Source organism: Salmo salar, chromosome ssa05 (genome assembly GCF_905237065.1).
Source record: "Salmo salar chromosome ssa05, Ssal_v3.1, whole genome shotgun sequence".
NCBI lineage: Eukaryota > Metazoa > Chordata > Actinopteri > Salmoniformes > Salmonidae > Salmo > Salmo salar.
The window spans coordinates 82,382,418-82,397,503 of record NC_059446.1 but is presented as its reverse complement, the minus strand read 5'-3'; the positions used below and the strand labels follow the sequence as shown (position 1 = coordinate 82,397,503).

The 15,086-nt window shown below is 42.8% G+C and overlaps 1 pseudogene; it reads right to left on the bottom strand.

Annotated features, from left to right (window-relative positions):
• The window catches only part of LOC106573297 (rap guanine nucleotide exchange factor 5-like), a 96,663-nt pseudogene that overhangs the window by 69,335 nt on the left and 12,242 nt on the right, over positions 1-15,086 (bottom strand).

Below are 15,086 nucleotides of genomic sequence, written 5' to 3'. Positions count from 1 at the left end.
CTGAGCTGTTGGATGGACCAGCAGTATCCATAATAAACACTACTATACACTGACCTGACCCGTCTGAGCAGTATCCATAATAAACACTACTATCCACTGACCTGACCCGTCTGAGCAGTATCCATAATAAACACTACTATCCACTGACCTGACCCGTCTGAGCAGTATCCATAATAAACACTACTATCCACTGAGCTGACCCGTCTGAGCAGTATCCATAATAAACACTACTATCCACTGACCTGACCCGTCTGAGCAGTATCCATAATAAACACTACTATCCACTGACCTGACCCGTCTGAGCAGTATCCATAATAAACACTACTATCCACTGACCTGACCCGTCTGAGCAGTATCCATAATAAACACTACTATCCACTGACCTGACCTGTCTGAGCAGTATCCATAATAAACACTACTATCCACTGACCTGACCCGTCTGAGCAGTATCCATAATAAACACTACTATCCACTGACCTGACCCGTCTGAGCAGTATCCATAATAAACACTACTATCCACTGAGCTGTAGGATGGACCAGCAGTATCCATAATAAACACTACTATCCACTGAGCTGTAGGATGGACCAGCAGTATCCATAATAAACACTACTATCCACTGAGCTGTAGGATGGGCCAGCAGTATCCATAATAAACACTAATACCCACTGAGCTGTAAGATGGGCCAGCAGTATCCATAATAAACACTAATACCCACTGAGCTGTAGGATGGACAAGCAGTATCCATAATAAACACTACTATCCACTGAGCTGTAGGATGGACCAGCAGTATCCATAATAATCACTACTACCCACTGAGCTGTAGGATGGGCCAGCAGTATCCATAATAAACACTAATACCCACTGAGCTGTAGGATGGACCAGCAGTATCCATAATAAACACTACTATCCACTGAGCTGTAGGATGGACCAGCAGTATCCATAATAAATACTCATACCCGCTGAGCAGGCCAAGCCGTCTTCTATGAGTTAATAAAACTATTGCGTCTTAATTGGCGCCTGGCCAAAACAGTTGCACTATAGGGAATAGGATGCCTAAACCAGCCAATGAATATTTAATCATGGGATGGGGCTAGACTCTGCAAGAGGCTTAGCTCATTAGCAGGTTCTGCTTCCCATCATGTACTTCTCTACAGTATGAAGCACTCTGCTCTAGTGGCATATTTAGGTCAATAGTACCATGGCATCCTGAAATGAGTCTTCCTGCTTATACAAAAAATATTACATTAAAAGAGAAACATACACACATACACACCTCTTGTGCTGCTGGTACGACATTACATCTCTTGTGTCTGTTCATTCCAGATAACCCTGAACTGACCCCAGTCTGAGGAGTATCCATAAAAACACTCTATTTTTTATGTAACCTTTATTTAACTGGCAAGTCAGTTAAGAACTAATTCTTATTTACAATGACGGCGTACACCGGTGAAACCCAGACGACACTGGGCCAATTGTGCGCCGCCCTATGGGTCTCCCAATCACGGCCAGTTGTGATAAAGCCTGGATTTGAACCAGGGCAAGTTATCTTCTATGAGAAGATGGCTACAATAGTACCATGACATCCTAAAATGAGTCTCCCTGCTTGTACAAAAAATATTACATTAAAAAGAGAAAATCCAACTCGTATGTATGGTGAGGTCCAACGGCAATAACTACTGTAATCCTGCAATGTTAGAAATAGGAGTCCCACTAGCGGTGAAACTGGAGGGCGCGCAATTCAAATAAATAATCTTAAATATTATAGATTTTAAACATTTATGTACATATAAGTGTCTTATATCGGCTGAAAGCTTAAATTCCTGTTAATATAACTGCACTGTCCGATTTACAGTAACTATTACAGCGAAAACATGCCGTGCGATTGTTTGAGGATGGCGCCACACATCAAAATATCTTTCCACGGGCACAGGTTTCATACATTCACAAATAACGATTAAATATTCATTTACTTTTTGAAAATCTTCCTCTGATCTGTCATCCAAATGGTCCCAGCTATAACATGTTGTGTTGTTTTGTTAGTTAAAATCCTTCTTTATATCCCAAAAAGTTTGTTTAGTTGGCGCCATCGATTTGAGTAATCCACTCGTTCAACATTTTCTCCTACCATATCTATTGTGTTATATTCTCTTACATTATTTTAACATTATATGCATATCCTGGCTTCAGGGCCTGAGCTACAGGCAGTTTACTTCGGGCACGTCATTCAGACAGGATGTGGAGAAAAAAGGGGCCTAGCCCTAAGACGCTTTAGGAAACCACAGCAAATGAAAGAATAGGCTATGGGCTGAGCAATGCTTGGGCTTGTAAAATTCTCAGGTTTTCCTGAAATCCCAGTTTGAAAGATCCTGGATTCAGGAGGATAGAAGCAGGAAGTCCAGAATCCTCCAAACAGAATTCCTAGGAATATTAGGAAAGTTACCATCATTTTGCAAGTCTAGCCATGCTGGAAATATCTCTTACATTATAAATATTACTCACAGCTAACTACAATAAGAGCCCAGGTCTTCCTCCTTACTGTTTTCATGCTGAAGCAGTCTGCAGGATCAGTGAATGGCCTGGGGACATAGACTCTATTCTATTAACCAACGGTCAGTCAATCTCTCTGTGTCCCAAATGGCACCCTTTTCCCTTTATAGTGCATTACTTCTGACCAGTGTCCATAGGGCTTTGGTCAGAAGTAGTACGCTACATAGGGTATAGGGTGCCATTTGGGACACAGACTCTGTTCTGCCTTTACTTCACTGAACACAGCACAGATAGGCCCACAGCCCCTGTTACTACCACTAGAACTTGACCAGGGAGAGATTAGTTGAGGACACAGTCCATATCTTCCACTTAATCAAGGAAGGAGAGAAAGAAGCAAATGGATTTGCATGCAAATTGCATGAGAAATTGTACATTGATGTTATTCATCTATATCTCTATGTACTATGGGCATTGATATCTATTCATATTCTCCCTACAAGTAAAGTTACTTGGAAGAGAAAGCTAACGTGGAATGAATATGTAAGTAAAATTGTAAGTGTGCGATTATTATATTACTGTAGCATGTGCATGCAAATCTATCATACAATAGCCATGACTTCATCCAAACACTCACGTCAAACCAGATTTACTTTCCCATTACACAACAAGCATCCCAGCTATGCATTTCAATAAGCAGTCATCTCTGAAATTATACCAGTAGTCATCTCTGACAATACACCAGCAGTCATCTCTGATAATGTACCAGTAGTCATCTCTGATATTATACCAGCAGTCATCTCTGACAATACACCAGTAGTCATCGCTGATATTATACCAGTAGTCATCTCTGATAATACACCAGTAGTCATCTCTGATATTATACCAGTAGTCATCTCTGATATTATACCAGTAGTCATCTCTGACAATACACCAGTAGTCATCTCTGATATTATACCAGTAGTCATCTCTGACAATACACCAGAGAGCAATTACATACAGTGGGGGAAAAAAGTATTTGATCCCCTGCTGATTTTGTATGTTTGCCCACTGACAAAGAAACAAAAAAATCCAGAAAAACGCATGTTAAAAATGTTATAAATTGATTTGCATTTTAATGAGGGAAATAAGTATTTGACCCCCTCTCAATCAGAAAGATTTCTGGCTCCCAGGTGTCTTTAATACCTGTAATGAGCTGAGATCAGGAGCACACTCTTAAAGGGAGTGCTCCTAACCGCAGCTTGTTACCTGTATAAAAGACACCTGTCCACAGAAGCAATCAATCAGATTCCAAACTCTCCACCATGGCCAAGACCAAAGAGCTCTCCAAGGATGTCTGGGACAAGATTGTAGACCTACACAAAGCTGGAATGGGCTACAAGACCATCGCCAAGCAGCTTGGTGAGAAGGTGACAACATTTGGTGCGATTATTCGCAAATGGAAGAAACACAAAAGAACTGTCAATCTCCCTCGGCCTGGGGCTCCATGCAAGATCTCACCTCGTGGAGTTGCAATGATCATGAGAACGGTGAGGAATCAGCCCAGAACTACACGGGAGGATCTTGTCAATGATCTCAAGGCAGCTGGGACCATAGTCACCAAGAAAACAATTATTAACACACTACGCAGTGAAGGACTGAAATCCTGCAGCGCCCGCAAGGTCCCCCTGCTCAAGAATACATATACATGCCGGTTTGAAGTTTGCCAATGAACATCTGAATGATTCAGAGGACAACTGGTGAAATTGTTGTGGTCAGATGAGACCAAAATAGAGCTCTTTGGCATCAACTCAACTCGCCGTGTTTGGAGGTGGAGGAATGCTGCCTATGACCCCAAGAACACCATCTCCACCATCAAACATGGAGGTGGAAACATTATGCTTTGGGGGTGTTTTTCTGCTAAGGGGACAGGACAACTTCACCACATCATTTGACGGGGCCATGTACTGTCAAATCTTGGGTGAGAACCTCCTTCCCTCAGCCAGGGCATTGAAAATGGGTCATGGATGGGTATTCCAGCATGACAATGACCCAAAACACATGGCCAAGGCAACAAAGGAGTGGCTCAAGAAGAAGCACATTAAGGTCCTGGAGTGGCCTAGCCAGTCTCCAGACCTTAATCCCATAGAAAATCTGTGGAGGGAGCTGAAGGTTCAAGTTGCCAAACGTCAGCCTTGAAACCTTAATGACTTGGAGAAGATCTGCAAAGAGGAGTGGGACAAAATCCCTCCTGAGATGTGTGCAAACCTGGTGGCCAACTACAAGAAACGGCTGAACTCTGTGATTGCCAACAAGGGTTTTGCCACCAAGTACTAAGTCATGTTTTGCAGAGGGGTCAAATACTTATTTCCCTCATTAAAATGCAAATCATTTTATAACATTTTTGACATGCGTTTTTCTGGATTTTTTTGTTGTTATTCTGTCTCTCACTGTTCATATAAACCTACCATTATAATTATAGACTGATAATTTCTTTGTAAGTGGGCAAACGTACAAAATCAGCAGGGGATCAAATACTTTTTCCCCCCACTGTAGATTCATAATGAAGGCATTGAATCACATACAACAACGTGTGCATAATGCAGTGGTCTGATTATTAAAAATAACACATTAAAAAGAATGTAGGCCTACCATGTGTGTGTCCTAAATGTTCCCCTATTCCTTTTGTAGTGCACTACTTTTAAAGAGAGCTCGGGTCAACAGTAGTGCACTATAGGGACTAGGATGCCATTTAGGACACATTCCACAGAAGCAGAATTGCAATGCCTTATGGGTTAAGAATCAGTCTGCTCGTTAGTGAACAGTACAGACCTCAAACCAAAACATCAATCTTCTTTGTTGACAATCTCTTCTCTCGTTAAGTAGATGGTAACACAATGTTCCAGTTGGACTTTGTTTGTTTTGTGATGTGTACTTTCTGGTAATGAATGAATCTGTGCTGAGGGGGAATCTATAGCAGCACTCAGAGGTTTGGCTCAGGGAGAGAAGGCAAGTGCGAACACTACCCAACACTGAGCGATGGTTGCATCCCACATGGTACCCTATTCCCTTTATAGTGTACTACATTTGACAAGAGCAGTGGTATTCAAACTGTTTCAGTTGGGATCCCGTAACTTCTCGAGACCCCACCCCAAATCCAATGACGCAAGCTTGAAATCGGTACATTTAGGTTTTACATCAAAAATGATCTTCAAAATGAAAAGAAACCAATAGATACATTTACTCAATAAAATTAAGTGTCATTATCTTTCTCAAAAACATGTGTATATTGTCCCATACAGTAATCTGTACTCTTATTTCTTTGTTCCCCCTAAAAAACAGTTCATTTTTTTGGTGGGTGGGGGGGGGGGGGGTTCCCCCGTGACCCCACTAAGGGTCATGACCCCAACTTTGAATAACACTGGGATAAGGTATATAGTAGAATACAATGATGTGTAGAGCTGTACATTACATTATCGGCTTATGGTGATCACATCTTCCTCAAACATGCCTGTGGTGTTCTTTAAAAAAAGTGCTCTCTGGCAGAAAGATATCTTTTGCATTCTTTATAATGTCTGGGTTAGCCTGGGTATCTGGGAACTAACCCTCAACAGCTATAGCAGCTTGCATATTATATTTGTAAAGATTGTTCTTTTCACTTCATTGAGATATCAATTATATATGAGGAGATTTATATTAGCTCTGCTTATCATCAACCCCCAACACATTGACTACAACGTCCTAAATGGCATCCTATTCCCTAAGTAGTGCACTACTTAGAGAACAGGGTACCATTTGGAACATAGCCATATGTCTTCACATGGCCGGCTGCCTGCGTGAAGCTAATGACTTCTCATCAGAACATCACCATTTATAGTTGCATGGTTTTTAGTGAAGCTGAGGTTCCATATTATCCCGTATGATCTCCCCCCCTTGTTATTCTGGAGGGAGCAGTGAGAGCCGCCCAGGGCCCCAACAGTAGCATTAGCAGGGTTGCAGAATGAACAGAGAGAGAGCGAGGGTAGGGGGAGAAAACAGGGAGGGAGAGGAGAGAGTGATGACTAGTTTAGAGGAGCCAGGACTGAATGGACTCTGGAGTTACTGTATGAAGGATCTTTGTCAGGCGATCAGTGTCTCATTGGGACGTACAGAGCTGAGTCCCTATCCCCTGCTTATAGAACACCGATCTGAACATCAAATTGACTCAAAAATCACAATTTCCTGATACGTCCTCTACACTGCTTCTTGCATTTGCTCGTGATTCTCGTGACCTCTAGAGAAGGTCTAAGTGTTCAGATAAGTTCAGTGACGCCACAAACACACACTTACTCATCAGAATGAGCAATGATGTGGTCTGGCAGGAGCAAGGCATGGAGCAGGCAGCCTGATAGGGAACTAATCTTGGACCGGCTGCATCTATCTCCCATCTCCCACTGCTCTATATATCAGCCTCCCATCTCCCTTCTCCCATCTCCTACTGCTCCATATATCAGCCTCCCTTCTCCCATCTCCCACTGCTCTATATATCAGCCTCCCTTCTCCCATCTCCCACTGCTCTGTATATCAGCCTCCCTTCTTCCTTCTCCCATCTCCCACTGCTCTGTATATCAGCCTCCCTTCGTCCTTCTCCCATCTCCCACTGCTCTGTATATCAGCCTCCCTTCTTCCTTCTCCCATCTCCCACTGCTCTGTATATCAGCCTCCCTTCTTCCTTCTCCCATCTCCCACTGCTCTATATATCAGCCTCCCATCTCCCATTTCCCACTGCTCTATATATCAGCCTCCCTTCTCCCTTCTCCCATCTCCCACTGCTCTGTATATCAGCGCTCTATATATCAGCCTCCCTTCTCCCTTCTCCCATTTCCCACTGCTCTATATATCAGTCTCCCATCTCCCTTCTTTCATCTCCCACTGCTCTATATATCAGCCTCCCACCTCTCTTCTCCCATTTACCAACGCTCTATATATCACTCTCCCAGGAGCAGCCTGCATCTCTCACTTTATCTCTCTCAATCTATTCTCTCTCTTTCTCTATCACCCTATTTCCTCATCACCATACATAGTCATCTATCCCTCTTTAGTAAGAGACACTCCTCTCTCTCTCTCTCTCTCTCTCTCTCTCTCTCTCTCTCTCTCTTCAATTTAAGGGGCTTTATTGGCATGGGAAACATATGTTTACATTGCCAAAGCAAGTGAAATAGATAATAAACAAAAGTGAAATATACAATAAAATATGAACAGTCTCTCTATCTCTCTCACGCCTCTTTAAAAATATTCACATAGTTTAGCATAGATTAACATAGATTAACATAGATTAAAAGTAGTAGCCAGAGGCCAAGAAATATTGATTTGGGGGGGTAAGTGACTGACCTGACTCCTTAGTCTGCTGTGTGCTCTCCTGGTCATCACGGTGGTTGTCCAGCCTCAGGACAGACAGCAGGTGTTCTAGGATCTTCTCTGGGGTCCCTGACACCACCACGTACCTGTCAGAGACAACACTGTCACTGGATGAGTCGTCCTCGATGGAGGACAGAGAGCGACTGCTGCTCCACACCTCCTGTCCATCCCCCTCTCCCTCTGACTCCTCCTCGTCTATGTAGCGGAAGTAGGGGACATCGAAGGTGGGGACTTTGGTGGCCTTGGCCCCTTCCTCTGCCCAGCTGGCGCTGTCACTGCCCCCGCTTCCACTGCTGCCTTCCTCTGAGTCTTCCTCCTCATCCTCCTCCTGCTCCACCAGAGCCACCGCTGCTAGCAGCCTGCCCTCCTCCCGCTGCCGCAGGTCCGGGGTGGCCGCGGCCGAGTGCCCATCCTCAGCATGTCCCTGTGCCCCTTACAGCCGGTACCACTGTTGCCGTGGTTACTGCTGCATGCCTTCCCTCAGCCACCCATTGGCCCATCCGCCTAGCTGTCCACCTGCTGCAGCTGCTATAGAGCCCTGGGAGAACCCTGGTCCTGTGGTCTCCCTACCCCAGAGAGAGTTCTCCACACCCAGCCTGAGACGGTGACACTCTCCCCTGTGTCTACACAGCCAGTCAGCCAGTCAGCCAGTCAGCCAGTCAGCCAGTCAGCCAGTCAGCCAGTCAGCCAGTCAGCCAGTCAGCCAGCTACGGCTCACTCCCGGCTTACTCACTCTCTCTCACACACACACGCTAGCTCCATCCATCTGTGTGCTGTGAGCTGCAATGCAAGCACACGCCGCCTGTGTTTAGAAGTGTATGGTGTGTGTGTGTGTGTGTGTGTGTGTGTGTGTGTGTGTGTGTGTGTGTGTGTGTGTGTGTGTGTGTGTGTGGAGACTGAGGAGGAGAACGACTAGAAGGAGGGCGGAAAGAGAGAGAGTGAGAGGGAGGGGTGAAAGCGGAGAGACAGAGAGGCTTACCTCCTGTCCCCCTCCTCTGGTCTCCCCCCTCCCCTGGCCGATGCAGAGGGGGCTGGCTGCTGTGACGACACTCTCTGGAGCACCAGCACCTCCTGGCCCCGCTCCCGCAGACACACACGGACTGCCTCGTCACTGTGGGCCTGGAGGGAGGGAGGGAGGGAGGGAGGGAGGGAGGGAGGGAGGGAGGGAGGGAAGAGAGAGGGAAGGAGGGAGGAGCATAATCACTAAGGAGATTCCCTGTCTTTTCTTTTCCTCTCACCGCATCCCATTGATTTCCATCACAATAGCCCTGTCACATCCAGTCCTCTGAATGAAAGACCCTCTCCATAGATTACAATAATCATTCATTTTTATCAGTAAACCCCAGTCAGGAATTGTATTTACATTCACATAATCAAACGAATGCATATTTTAATGAACAATTGTTCTTTAGAGGATATGAATGCTGTTTAGACCGTGATTTATCTATCTTCCTTCCGTAACACTTTGGATGTGTTTTATGTGAGGAGCAGGTCTTAGTGTGTTGTAAAAGGCTGTTGGCCTCAGATGAGACAGCTCTGGGTTTTCTAATGTCACCCCTGTGTGCTCTGTGTGAGGGTTTCATAAGAAAGAGAGATAGGGACTGGTGCAGAACACACGTTCACACACAGGAACACACACACACACCGCGATGGCAATGTCACGTCATCACCAGAGTGTTATCAATCTTTCCCAGCCTTCAGGCACATAGGGAAAACACTTAACTGGTCATCTCTCTCTCACTCCATCCCCCCTTCACTGTTTCTCCCTCCCCCCCTCCCTCCCACCCACACAGGAACAACAGAGTCCTCTGCTGTGAATGCCTCTCTTCTGGTCACCCAGTCTCATGTAGTCATGGGTCAAGGATAGCAGTTTAACCCACTGAGACAATTACCACAACAACAACTACAACTTATGACTGTTCCTCACATGCAGTAGAGCAGAATAAATTGTGAAGCAAAATCTATACAGTTCCTCCATGTATATTCAGTAGTAGTCACATTATGCAGTCCACTCTCTCTGTGGGAATACCCAGGGGTTGAGTTGGGATATTGTAGTAGTAACTGTCCCAGATAATGGTGTTAAATATTATTGCTAGGTTATGACTAGGTTATTAAAAACTAAGAGGCAATGAAAGTGTGTGTGTGTGTGTGTGTGTGTGTGTGTGTGTGTGTGTGTGTGTGTGTGTGTGTGTGTGTGTGTGTGTGTGTGTGTGTGTGTGTGTGTGTTCGAACTGTGATGTTTTTTCCCCTTAAGTCCTAATCAAGAGTTCATTATCTTTATCAATACGATTGGTTCAATAAGACAATAATGTCTTGAAGGGTGTGTAAATTAGAAAGAGAGTTCCATCACCACTATAATCTGCATGGAGGGTTAACACCGGCACCAATGCAGACAAAGGGGAAGAAACAAATTGAACCAATTAGGCCGGGGGATATTGGCTGCAGTGGAAACCAAGGGACACATGAAGGCCCTTTTAGGAATCGAGGTTGGGATGATGTGCAAGAGAAGTGTAGTGGGGGGTTGTGGGAACTGGGAAAAGGAAGTCACATTCAACCATTTGTAGCTGTTTGGCTCATAACTGAACAAACACAAACACACATACCAGATGGAAATCACTATTCAGTTACCTCAGAGAGCATTAGGGATTAGTAGAGGGAGTGGATGAATACTGGAAAACATTAATACATAAGCACAAAAAAAATAGTATTCTTCAACAAAATAGCCTGTAATGGTGATTGTAATGGACCTGTAATGGTGATTGTAATTGACTGGTTGAACCAGGACTAGTGATTCTACATCTCTCTTCCATTCCATCTCATTATTTCTCTCATCGGATGCCTGAACATGTCAGCTTTGCAAGTAGCCATGCATGATGATTTCTGCCAAGTATACAGTTTGCATAATAAACCAATTAAATGAATGGTTGAAGCATTTGACATTCAGTAAAGTCAGTGATATTTAGGCAGTAGATACAGAGCCAGAATAGTACCCTATTCCCTGTATAGTGCACTACTTTTGGTAGGGGGATGGGAATAGGGTGCCATTTCGGATGCACATTATTAATAGGTGGTAGAGTACAGTAGATTAATCGATGGTAGAGTACAGTAGATTACTAGATGGTAGATTACAGTAGATGAATAGATGGTAGAGTACATTAGATTACTAGATGGTAGAGTACAGTAGATTAATAGGTGGTAGATTACAGTAGATTACTAGATGGTAGAGTACAGTAGATTAATAGGTGGTAGATTACAGTAGATTAATAGGTGGTAGAGTACAGTAGATTAATAGGTGGTAGAATACAGTAGATTAATAGATGGTAGAGTACAGTAGATTAATAGATGGTAGAGTACAGTAGATTAATAGGTTCTAGAGTACAGTAGATTAATCGATGGTAGAGTACAGTAGATTAATAGATGGTAGATTACAGTAGATTACTAGATGGTAGATTCCAGTAGGTTAATAGATGGTAGAGTACAGTAGATGAATAGGTGGTAGATTACAGTAGATTAATAGGTGGTGGAGTATAGTAGATTAATAGGTGGTGGAGTACAGTAGATTAATAGATGGTAGGGTATAGTATGTTAATAGGTGGTAGAGTACTGTAGATTACTAGATGGTAGAGTACAGTAGATTACTAGGTGGTAGAGAACAGTAGATTAATATATGGTAGAGTACAGTAGATTAATAGATGGTAGACTACAGTATATTAATAGATGGTCGAGTACAGTAGATTAATAGATGGTAGAGTACAGTAGATTAATAGATGGTAGAGTACAGTAGATTAATAGGTGGTGGACTACAGTAGATTAATAGATGGTCGAGTACACTAGATTCATAGATGGTAGATTACAGTAGATTAATAGGTGGTGGAGTACAGTAGATTAATAGGTGGTGGAGAATAGTAGATTAATAGGTGGTAGATTCCAGTAGATTAATAGGTGGTGGAGTACAGTATATTAATAGGTGGTGGAGTATAGTAGATTAATAGGTGGTAGATTCCAGTAGATTACTAGATGGTAGATTACAGTAGATTAATAGATGGTAGATTACAGTAGATTAATAGGTGGTGGATTATAGTAGATGAATAGGTGGTGGAGTATAGTAGATTAATATATGGTAGAGTACAGTAGATTAATAGATGGTAGAGTACAGTATATTAATAGGTGGTAGAGTACAGTAGATTAATAGATGGTAGATTACAGTAGATTAATAGGTGGTGGAGTATAGTAGATTAATAGATGGTAGAGTATAGTATGGTAATAGGTGGTAGAGTACTGTAGATTACTAGATGGTGGAGTACAGTAGATTACTAGATGGTAGAATACAGTAGATTACTAGATGGTAGAGTGCAGTAGATTAATAGATGGTAGAGTACAGTAGATTACTAGGTGGTAGAGAACAGTAGATTAATAGATGGTAGAGTACAGTAGATTAATAGATGGTAGATTACAGTAGATTAATAGATGGTCGAGTACAGTAGATTAATAGATGGTAGATTACAGTAGATTACTAGATGGTCGAGTACAGTAGATTAATAGGTGGTAGATTCCAGTAGATTAATAGGTGGTGGAGTACAGTAGATTAATAGGTGGTGGAGTATAGTAGATTAATAGGTGGTAGATTCCTGTAGATTACTAGATGGTAGATTACAGTAGATTAATAGATGGTAGATTACAGTAGATTAATAGGTGGTAGATTACAGTAGATTAATAGATGGTAGAGTACAGTAGATTAATAGATGGTAGATTACAGTAGATTAATATGTGGTAGATTACAGTAGATTAATAGATGGTAGAGTACAGGAGATTAATAGGTGGTGAGTATAGGAGATTAATAGGTGGTGGAGTATAGTAGATTAATAGGTGGTGAGTACAGTATATTAATAGGTGGTAGAGTACAGTAGATTAATAGATGGTAGATTAAAGTAGATTAATAGGTGGTAGATTACAGTAGATTAATAGATGGTAGAGTACAGTAGATTAATAGATGGTAGATTACAGTAGATGAATAGGTGGTAGATTACAGTAGATTAATAGATGGTAGAGTACAGTAGATTAATAGGGGGTGAGTATAGGAGATTAATAGGTGGTGGAGTATAGTAGATTAATAGGTGGTGGAGTACAGTAGATTAATAGGTGGTAGATTACAGTAGATTAATAGGTGGTGGAGTATAGTAGATTAATAGGTGGTGGAGTACAGTAGATTAATAGGTGGTGGAGTACAGTAGATTAATAGATGGTAGAGTACAGTAGATTAATAGATGGTAGATTACAGTAGATTAATAGGTGGTAGATTACAGTAGATTAATAGATGGTAGAGTACAGTAGATTAATAGGTGGTGAGTATAGGATATTAATAGGTGGTGGAGTATAGTAGATTAATAGGTGGTGAGTACAGTATATTAATAGGTGGTAGAGTACAGTAGATTAATAGATGGTAGATTACAGTAGATTAATAGGTGGTAGATTACAGTAGATTAATAGATGGTAGAGTACAGTAGAATAATAGATGGTAGATTACAGTAGATTAATAGGTGGTAGATTACAGTAGATTCATACATGGTAGAGTACAGTAGATTAATAGGTGGTGAGTATAGGAGATTAATAGGTGGTGGAGTATAGTAGATTAATAGGTAGTGGAGTACAGTAGATTAATAGGTGGTAGATTACAGTAGATTAATAGGTGGTGGAGTATAGTAGATTAATAGGTGGTGGAGTACAGTAGATTAATAGGTGGTGGAGTATAGTAGATTAATAGGTGGTAGATTACAGTAGATTACTAGGTGGTGGAGTATAGTAGATTAATAGGTGGTAGATTACAGTAGATTAATAGGTGGTGGAGTATAGTAGATTAATAGGTGGTGGAGTATAGTAGATTAATAGGTGGTACATTACAGTAGATGAATAGGTGGTGGAGTATAGTAGATTAATAGGTGGTGAGTACAGTAGCCATGCACATTCTAATCATGTCTGTTGCTGGTGTAATTGGTGCCTGTTGAATGACTGACACTGCTGGGTCTAGACTGGAGTACTTAGTGTTTCATAATGAGGAGTCTACTGCATGCTACACGCACGCAGACACACACACATCACACACACACACACACGCACACACACGCACACACACACACACACACACACACACACACACACACACACACACACACACACACACACACACACACACACACACACACACACACACACACACACACACACACACACACACACACAGTCAACACAAGCCTCTGCATGCCATTAGGCAGGCAGACAGCTGGTAGTGGCTGCAGTTTTCTGCTCTAATTGACTATTGCACTGAGGCATCCAGGGACCTTCAGCACAGCACCACTTCCTGACACACTTCAACTGATCCCAAAGCATGGCCACACACACATACATACACAAACTAATGCACATCCACACAAGTAAAAAGCTGTCCATCAATGAGCAGAGCACTTTCCCCAACACAGGCAGTACAATCAGATCTGGTCTGCATCCCAAATGGCAGCCTATCTCCCTGGTCAAAGGGAGTGCACTGTATAGGGAAAAGGGTGCCGTCTCTGATGCAGATCTTACAGGGAGGGATTTTTTCATGCGTATCCAAAAAGACCATTAATGGTAATGTTATTGGCAGTTCCTTACACAGTACAGTGGCTGTGTCCCAAATGGCACCCTATTACCTACATAGTGCATTGCTTTTGATCAGGACCCATAGGGGCTTTGGTGACAAGCAGTGCACTATGTAGGTAATAGGGTGCCATTTGGGATGTAGGCAGTGAGTCAAGGTGGGATTTGCAGAACATAACAGTTTCCCAGAATCTGAGGGCTGTGCTTCTCGGCATCCTGCTTCACACCATAACGAAAACTTAACAACACAGCTGCTTTCTATGAACCCAGTGACAGGCGCTGTGACAGACTAGTGCCCTGTCCAGGGGGTTTACTTGTACATCAAGGTGCTGCACGCTACAGAAACAGGGGCTAGGCTCCTGTCCCTATGGGGCATTCTGGCTCGGACAAGGCTTACTTAATCTGAAACCTACATGGGGATGTCACCTCATGTACGTTTCCAACCATAGGTTGTACAGTATTTAACATCATCAGATTATCCACTGATCCACAGCAATCAACAGCTTGGCAGTGCATGATGTGTAATGTCACTGTGGACTGATGGACGGATGAGCATCAAGGCTTTTAGAGATACTTGTAACCCTTTCCAGCTGCA